This window comes from Ostrea edulis, chromosome 7, assembly GCF_947568905.1.
Source record: "Ostrea edulis chromosome 7, xbOstEdul1.1, whole genome shotgun sequence".
Lineage (NCBI taxonomy): Eukaryota > Metazoa > Mollusca > Bivalvia > Ostreida > Ostreidae > Ostrea > Ostrea edulis.
The window spans coordinates 88,446,603-88,456,455 of NC_079170.1; positions in this window are offsets into that span (position 1 = coordinate 88,446,603).

A 9,853-nucleotide genomic window follows, 5' to 3' on the forward strand; every position below is an offset into this window, starting at 1 on the left:
CAAGAACGGCTTCACAATCGCTATGAAACACATCAGACAGCATTTGACCCAATGACAGGCTGTGTTGACGAACTAAATCTTTATAACGACCATAGCATTTGCGAAATGCTGACTTCAGTCGAGACTGTCGAAACCCCTGTACCATGAACTTGTTTGTCAGTAGATTACCTCGATTTAAAAACTGACTATACGCAGAACAAGCTCTTGCATATCGAATCAGTTGAGATACGTCAACACCATATGCAGGTGATAATGGGATATTGCTACATAAATATGGCAAGTTGACGATGGAGAAGCTGAAATCATCCCGTTTGTCATATAATTGAGTGGTCAGTTTACTGTTAATGTCTACTTTCAATAAAATATCTAAGTATGAAGCAAAAGTGGACGACTCTGTGGTGTCCTTTATTTCAAGCTCACATGGATATATAAAATCGACATATGAATGAAAGCTAGTATTATTAACGGGCAAAACATCATCGATAATTCTAAATGTCGAATTGAAGGCCGCAAGGAGATATTTTTTTCTTCTCACGTAGAAGTTTTTGAATAAATTCTGCTTCATATGAATATAGAAACATATCAGCTAACAAAGGAACACAATACGTGCCCATGGGAATTCCAACATATTGTAGGAAGACCGGATCACCAAACACCACGGAGATATTGTCAATGAGGAACTCTAGCATATTTTTTATTTCAACTTCAGAGTACTTGTGCTTGAATTAGAGTGGTGTTTAACAAAGTAAGTTTTTGAATGACTGATCACTAGATATGGATATTTCCGTTTTCCGTTTTTGTTGAAGAAGCAATTGTCTATGATGTCAAGAAACCTAGTCTTTAATTTATCGTGAGGGATGGACGTGTATAGTGTTGAAAAGGCATAGGTTTTAATGTTATTGATTTGGGGAAAATTATGCGATTTAAAGTATTGACAAGGTAAATAGATGAATCGGTAGTCCACAGATGAAAAACTTCAGATAGGATTATACCTAAAGCAAGGTTGTATTTGGAAATGACAACGTTATCACTATGAAATCTGCGAAATTGTGAATGCTGACTCCAACGGAGACCATTGAAATTAGTTAACATTATTTTGTCACTATCCTGATTCGATTTAAAACTGATCAAGTCCTGTGTATCAAAACAGTTTAGAGACATGATTACCATATGCCAATGATAATGGAATACAGTTATAGTGTATATAAGAATGGAAAATTGAAAATGAAGCTGAAATCACCCTTAATTGTCATCAAGTTGAGTTATTGGTTTAAGGTTAACATCTATGTTCAATAACATATCTAAGTATGAAGCATGTGTGGAGTAAGTTATGACGTTTTAGTTCCAGTTCATTTGGATGTAAAACTTATATGGTACCGGGTTTGATGCACTAGATGCGCTTTCGACAAATAATGTCTATTCAGTGATGTTCAAGCCGACATTTTGGAAATTCGAAATAACGATGAATTTGTAAGAGGTAAAAGGATCACTAGAGTGCCCAAAACTGGAGCCAAATTCGTCCAACGACAGAGGTATGCATGAGGGATATATTCCTTAATTTTGAAATGAATTTCTAATTCTTATCCTAGGAATTAAATATACATCCGTATTTTCAAGCTATTAACGAAGTACTTAGCTGCAGGGCTGTAGAGACCCTTTAGGACCAACAGTCCACCAGCAGAGACTTTGATCCAGGGGTCATAATGTAAAACATACGGTACCGATTTTGATGCACCAGATGTGCATTTCGACAAATGATGTCTCTTCAGTGATGCTCAAGCCAACATTTTGGAAATTCGAAGTAACGATAAGCCAAAACCTGGAGCCAAAATCGTCCAAAGATAAAGCTATGCATAAGCGAGAAAATCCTTAAATTAGAAATGAATTTCTAATTTTTATCCCAGTAATTAAATATACATCCGTATTTCCAAGCTAGCAACGAAGTACTTAGCTACTGCGCTGTAGAGACCCTCGGGGACCAACAGTCCATCAGCAGAGGCCTCGACCCAGGGGTCGTAATGTAAAACTTTTACAATATTTCGAATAGATGTATGGATGGAAATTGACATATTAATAGCTAAAACTTCGCTCCTATATCCAACTTTTGAATTGAAGGCCACAACAATAGCCTTTTCCTGCTCTTAGAGAAACTGTTGAATCATTTCTTTCTCGTGATAATTCGAAGATATTTCAGGTAATAAAGGAGCGCCATTAAATAACCAAAGAATATGTATACATTGTCATTTGGAAACTTAAACATATGTTCAATATTGAATTCAATGTACCTCTGAGTAGAACGAAAGCTGGGTTTAGCAAAGCTATATTGACAAGATGTACATATTTTTTTGTTATATTTTTATTGCAAATACAGCTGTTTTTGATGTCAAAAAGTTAGCCTTATCGTGAACAGTGATAATGTGAAATCTTGAATAGTCATGCATTTTGTTACTGTGAAAGATGAAGATAACCAAAAGTGATCAATCACATGACTCCTATAAGCAATACAAAGAGTGGTTGGATAAAGACGGATCATTGGGTATACCAGTGGTGGGATCACGTTCCCAAGAGGAGTCAGCATCTCCTGTCTCCCGACCACATCCGCCGTGAGCCTTATGTCTTGATCAGGTAAACGGAGTTATCCGTAGTAAAAATCAGTGTGCCATAAACGGCCTAACAATCGGCATTAAAGACGTGAGACAGCATTTTACCCAATGATATGTTGCATTAGCAATACTTGTATGATTCAAAATTCAAAGTTCAATGTATGCTACTCTGAAATTTGATTTACACTCTTTCCGTAGATGATGTGACAGTACATTTGAAGTTATCCCTACATAGCAGTGAATATGTCCATGAGGTGGAAAAAAAACACCGGGAAATTTACAGCACTCTTGCTAGATCTAACAACCGGTTTCTAAATTTATTTTTTTTTGCAAAGTCTTGGAATTAAGCATTGGAATTCAGCATAAGTACGATAACTCATATTCACTTTTTCCATTTTGTGGGATATTCAATGTATTTGGATATGAAGTATGTCTGTGTAAAATTCAATCTTGAATTTCAAGTAGCATTACTAATGTAGAATTTGTTTGATTGATTCATTGGTTGAATAATGTTTAACGTCCCTCTCGAGAATATTTCACTCATATGGAGACGTTACAACTACCGATGAAAGGATGCAAAATATAGGCCTATACTCGGAGCTTATGACCTTTGAGCAGGGAGGGATCTTTATTGTTCCACACATATTGTGGCACATGACCTCGGTTTTTGCGGTCTCATCCGCAGGACCGCAAATTTAATCGCCTCTTACGACAAGCAGGAGATACTGAGGACCTATTCTCACCCATATCCCCGCAGGGTCAATTTGTTTGAAATACAGTTATAGTAAGTGAGCCTATACAAACAAAGTAAATTATGTGACTAGCTTTGTCTCCTGGAACCATTACGTATTGCTCAAGTAACAATCCGAGTTTTGATCAAATCTAGTATAGAAACACTCAAGGACACATGGTGCGCATTTTTGTGATAATTATATTGTACCGTTTACCCTTCCTAACACAGTATCAAATTATTTAGCCAACCGTATAACTGAAATGTTTCTTTCATATTTTAAGTGCTTCTATTAGCTATATGAAATTGAATTATATTTGTATATTTGGTGACTGGAATAAAATGTAGAAATTCATTTCAAAATTAAAAATTATCTTGCTTACTCATAGCTCTTATCCTTGCATGAATATGGCTCCAGTTTTTGGCACTCTAGTTTTCATTTTAGCTCTTACAAGTTCATTGTTATTTCGAATTTCCAACATTTCGGCTTGAGGATCACTAAAGAGACATTATTTGTCGAAATGCGCATATGGTGCATCAAAATTGGTACTGTATGAGTTTGACATTACTAGAGTCGTGTTTTCATCATCCACGTCTCATAGCTCTGTAGCAATGTCCCTTATCATCTGCATATGGTGTGCATGCCCTTCAATTGATCCGAAAATGAGAGCATGTTGTGCGTATGATCAGTTTTTAAGTTGAGGTAAGCTACTAACAATGAAGTTAGTGTTACTTGAGGTTTCAATAGTTTTGTTTAAAGTCAGCGTTTTCATAGTCGCACTATGGTTTAATTAGTAAATACAAGTACACACTGAAGGTTGTCAAATGATATTTGTTATATGTGAATTGTTCGGTAATTTTTGTATACTGAATTCATTTCTACACATTCTTCCTTTAACCTGAACAAGATGTATAGTTTAAGGCGGGTTCAACCTGTGACAGGGTAATTCATCTCTCATTTTAGACACCAGGCTTTATCTCCGGCGTGTACGTGTCTACCCTTCATTTATTTTCTTAAGTTGACCACTGTTCGTTATATTCAATTTTTGCATATTCAAACTGATTGTAAATCTTGTAAGGTGAGCTCAGAGTCCCTGTAACAAATTATATATACAACTTTTAAAGATGTATTAAAATTGAAGTTTGATTAGATTTGGTTATTTACTGAGTATTTCATTGTTCCATTGAACGCCCGGGTCTTGATTTTCTGGGGTAATGCAATCTGAAATGTCAAGAAAAAAATCAACTGTGAGCAGTAAGTACCTTTCTCTATCCTAACTCAAGTTTCATGAAATTCAATTCAACTGTGTCAACTGTAATCGTTCTTTTTTAAAAAGTTTACACCATATGACATTAATCTATATATAAAAGAAAACTATTATCTGTGATACAATAACACATCAAGTAAAATATTGAAAGACGCATGTTTTGCATTTACTGCAAAATGGTGTCATCAGTGGGAAAATCAGTGCACTACAACATATGTATTGCTTTGACTGAAAAAATAAATTCGGGCTTTGGAATGTTTTAAAGATCATGATTATTTGTTAAAACTTACCATCTTTATTGCCGTCAAATATTGAGATGGAACCTGCAAATAATTCAATAAAGTAATATACAATATAACACAATCGACCTTGCCTTTTTATGCCACATTATGTCAGGTATAATAATGACAGTTAGAAAATAATAATGGTAGCGATTTCAAGCGGAAGTGCATTCAATTTATGTGAGAATTCATCCCCGCGAGCAAAAAAAAAAATGGTTTGTTGACAATCAAGGCCTAATAATACGGATCAGGGGATTCAAGAACCGAATCTTAAATGCACTTTCTACTGTCAATACATAGTGAAATACTTACGTGGAAGAAACCAACACATGTTAAAATCAACGTGATATAAATACTGGTGCCATAGTGGGAAGTCATGTGGAAAGGGATACATTGACTACAGGAACACATTTACATTGGAAACATACAAGCTAAGGTACCTTACAATCATGCATGTCTTCATATTAATCTAGATTATTACACAAACGTAAATTTACATACACATCCATGGTGCATAGGTGCCCCTTTGAAGAAGCTGCTCGTGTTTACGAACTATATTCTTCTTGTCCCGAATTCCACATGTACGTCCATTTTGCAGATTTCTTTTTGTTATTGCGTCATTTATAGTTGTTCTAATCCAGCTGAAATCGTAAAGGTTTTAATACAGAAAATTTGATGCCAATGGTAAAAGTTGTTTGTGAAAGATACAGAAATATCAGAAATTAATACTCAATTGATAATGAGTCCCCATAATAAGATGTGTTTTTCACGAATCACATTGTTTCTGTATTTACTTCTGTTTCCTATGAATTTCTTTTCGATGTTCATGTTAATTCAGTTTATAAATATTAATAGCCTACTTCAAATAGTTTCCGTAATATAGTTAACCACACCGTGCGTCTACCCTCATAACGTTTGTCTTACTTGCAGTAGGATCCACAACTTCTTTCGTTCTTCAGTTCAGATATATCCAATTCATCGATAGACGCACATGAGGAAGAATTCGCTGCAAACAAAACAAAATCAGTGTATCTTATGCGTTTTCATCTGATGCAAATTTAATGCTCGGAATTTTCAAAAAAAAATATTTTCATTTGAAAATTGATTGAAAGCAGTGTCTGTGCATTATTAATGTCTTAAAGTATGTATTTCTGGTTCGTATTCACGTTTCCCTCTAAATATATTTTGTTTAATGTCCTAATTGAGAATTTTTGCACTATATTGAATCATCCACACATCCAAGTTGCTGTAAAATGCTGTAAAATTTGACCTATGCACGTCGTAACAGTGATTTTATTTCCATTGAACCTGTTTAAGGTCATATCTAAAAGAACAGAGATAGTCAGTATTAGTGTGATATGCTTATCAAAGAGCAACCATCACCTACATCAGATTGTTAGGTTTAGATCGACTCGACAATTTGACCTTGATTTCCTAATTGAAATACAAAAGCCCTCATCACAAGGCTAGTGTAAATTGTTTTATTGTTAATAACAATACAAGTATTGATTGTACGACTAGTTAATTGTAAGAACTGGTAGGATTTGAACAATCTAAAGACGATTGTTAATACTACCGCCGTTATGTTGTAGAAGCAAAATGACACTCCGATTACAATTTATCATATTTCTGAATGATACTATATAACATACCTGTCACATTTACCCCACACGAAGGCACTATGCACCGATCCCATACCACTTTTCTGTTCGTTGTCAAGCACCACGGTTCGTCAGAATCAAAATCTCTGCAATAATTCTCACGAGCCCCGGGGTAGGATCCGTAGCTGTGTCTGTGTGGATACTGTTTGTCCCACGCCTGGCACTCAAACCCTCGCTCTGTCACGTTTTGTGTTCCAAGATAACTAACTTCAGGGATTTTACAATCTGAAATTTACAGCAAACCCGATTCTTAGGATTCTTTACAACATCCAAGAATATCGTTATATGAATAATTTCTAAGATAGTGGTGTTTCTCTCTTCCTTCATATCACATATTTACCTGCTGTTTAATATCAATGTGCGATGTCAATGTGAACATATAATTGGTATCTGTGTGGTGCCTGTCTGATTTTATCGTTACTAATTGTGTGATGTCATTGCACATACACCATTAATACATATACGTTATTCGTTTGGTTTAATTGTTATTCACTGTGTGAGGTGCTTGTTCTTTTACAATAATTTACATTGTGCCGTCACAGTGCCCGTAAATACACTTACTAGTTTGTGTCATTTTAAGTCTAACGTTATTTATTATGTAGATTAAGTGTGAATTTATAGTCATTTCTTTGGAAATTCAGGGACATTGATTTCTTTTCTGTTCGTTTGCTTACCTGCCTGTCTGTCTGTTTGTTTGTGTGCTTGTATGCACAAGTTTTAAACTTGGTAATGTTATGCGAAGGCTCTCTCATGTTTCAATGATATATTCCTTGTTTGAAAACACTGCTTGAAAGATTCTTTGCACCGGAGATTTGGGGTGATGTCAATTTTGAAAACCTTGCATGGAAGAAGTGTGCACCTGAGATATGGGGTATTATCAATCTTTTAGGAAATGTATTTTTGATTTGTATATTGAAAGATGATTAGGGAATAAAAAAGAACAAAACTTGGGTTGGAATGCCTGTTATTGAGGTACAGTGTTCGAATCATTACTTTTTGTACTCAGAATTTATTCATGATTTATTCAATTGAAGTTGATATGCCTTTTGATGTAAATACACCACAAGTCAGTCATTGCATAAAACAGATACATAATCATGTCAGCTAACAAAATATATTTAAAAATGTTTAATGCGAGTAATGAAAATGAATAATGACCTTTACTCACTTGATATGCGACAACATTTCATGAAATCAAATTTGAGAGTTTAAAAGGACGTGTTAGAAATGATGCCTGTTTCTAAAAATTCCAAAAACATTCCAAGGCCATGTCTTAGCATTTAAAATAGAACTAAAATAAGTTGAAATTGAGGATCAAATTTTTAAATCATTGACCCAAATACTTAGTTCCAAGTAAATTAATTAAACTTTTTGTTCTTAATCACGGTTCTGTTTTGAAGGAAAAAAATTATCAATCAAATCAAAAAAAAGTATTTAAAATGCTATTTCAACTATTTCCAAATCTCAACTATTTGCATCATCAATTATAAACTGAAATACACGCATCTGGGCATATAAAAAGAAATCACTTCGTATGAAACAAGAACTGTAGTATGATGCAGATTTAGAACGTTTTGAGTAATCAATCCTTCTGCCAAAAATATAGTTCCTCTCCTACAATTTCAAAATCTAAATGAAGACAAAATGCTTCGACTTGATAAGGTACAGCTATAGATGCGTGGTATGTTTGCACCAGTGAGGCTTAGTTGTAGCATTATGTGCAGTTGTGCTCAGAGGTTCTGGAGTTAATATCCTTAAGTAGGGGATTTTTAACATTATGAGTTTGACCTTGGAAAGTGATATACTTTTTAAAACAAATACTTTGGTCGCATGGGTGGTAATATGTTTTTTCCATATGCATATTTCCCGTGACAGTGCCTTTCATAACTTATCCTTTTTACCGTACGCCCGTATATTTTAACATGATGATGAAAAATATTCACCTAAGCCATCGCATTGGGTTGAATAAGTGCTATGAATTTTATATTTCATATGTACAATCATTATAACAGGACGCATCATTTAGTATCTAAATTGTTTTACAGCCATTTTGGACATCTTTGTTTCACAAATACATAGTGTACTCGCATGCAACGCTTGTCAATGGTGTAGTTTAATAGGTACTTAATGCGTAATGCAGGCGAGAGTATACCGTTACTTAATTTTTGGCTATTGTGATGTATTATTGATGTGTGTTATCAACATGGTTTTATCTTTACTTAATTCGTGGTGTGATATCTCATTACTCTGTGGTATCTCATTACTGTGATATCTCATTACTCTTTGATATCTCATTACTGTGATATATCATTAATCTGTGATAGCTCATTTCTTTGTGATATTAGTGTGGTATCATGCTGGCAGTAGCTGATATTGCGGTGTTGTCGGGAAACATCAATTATGCTGTAGTATAACATGTTGAAGTACTTACCGACAAGATAAGTAATTGGGAGACTTCTATTGTTGTCCAAATACGGGGAAGTGTTCCTTTGTGCATTTTCTGGAAAAAAAGAAAGAAAACGAATTAAGAAAAGATTGTAATCGTGTTCTGTGTTTGATTGATTAAGATTCATTTAACAAAGGAGTAAAACTTTCAAAGTCATGGCATTTTGTATAAATTACATTATATTGTAAATCTAATGATGTACTAACCGCTCTGTCTTGTATGTGATGCGTTGCTGCCTATTTGTCATGTCGAAACAAAGTAAAAAGCATTATTGATGAAAACAAGTATCTTTTATATTGATTAAAACATTGTAAAGAGAAATTAGGGCTGTGGAAGAAAATTTAAATTAAAAAACCTGATAAATATGCCTCACAGTTGTACTGTTGAATCCCGATGTGCTGGATCTCTATCTGTAGTCGTCTGCCAACAAAGGTCTTGTCATATTCTGTGATTGTTTCATCGGTGACCTCCATCAATTTTGACAACTTGCAGTTTGCAAACACGGACATTGACCTAGGTTTCAAAACATTTTCCAATAACATGAATATGTCCTAGCTTTTTTCATATTTCCAGAAACATATAACATACGTTTGCTTACATTCGAAACTTGTAATTACTATATAAGTACAATCTTCTCGAGAGGGATTGTAAGCAATATGTATGTTAGTCCCCGAGGGTCCCTACAGTCCAGTACCTAAGTCTTCGTTACTAGCATGGGAATACAGATGCATATTTAATTGCTGGGATAAAATTTAGAAATTCATTTCAAAATTAAGGATTATCTCCCTCATGCATAGCTCTGATCCTTGGACGAATTTGTCATCAGTCTTTGGTACTCTGGATTTCCTTTTAGTTCTTACAAGT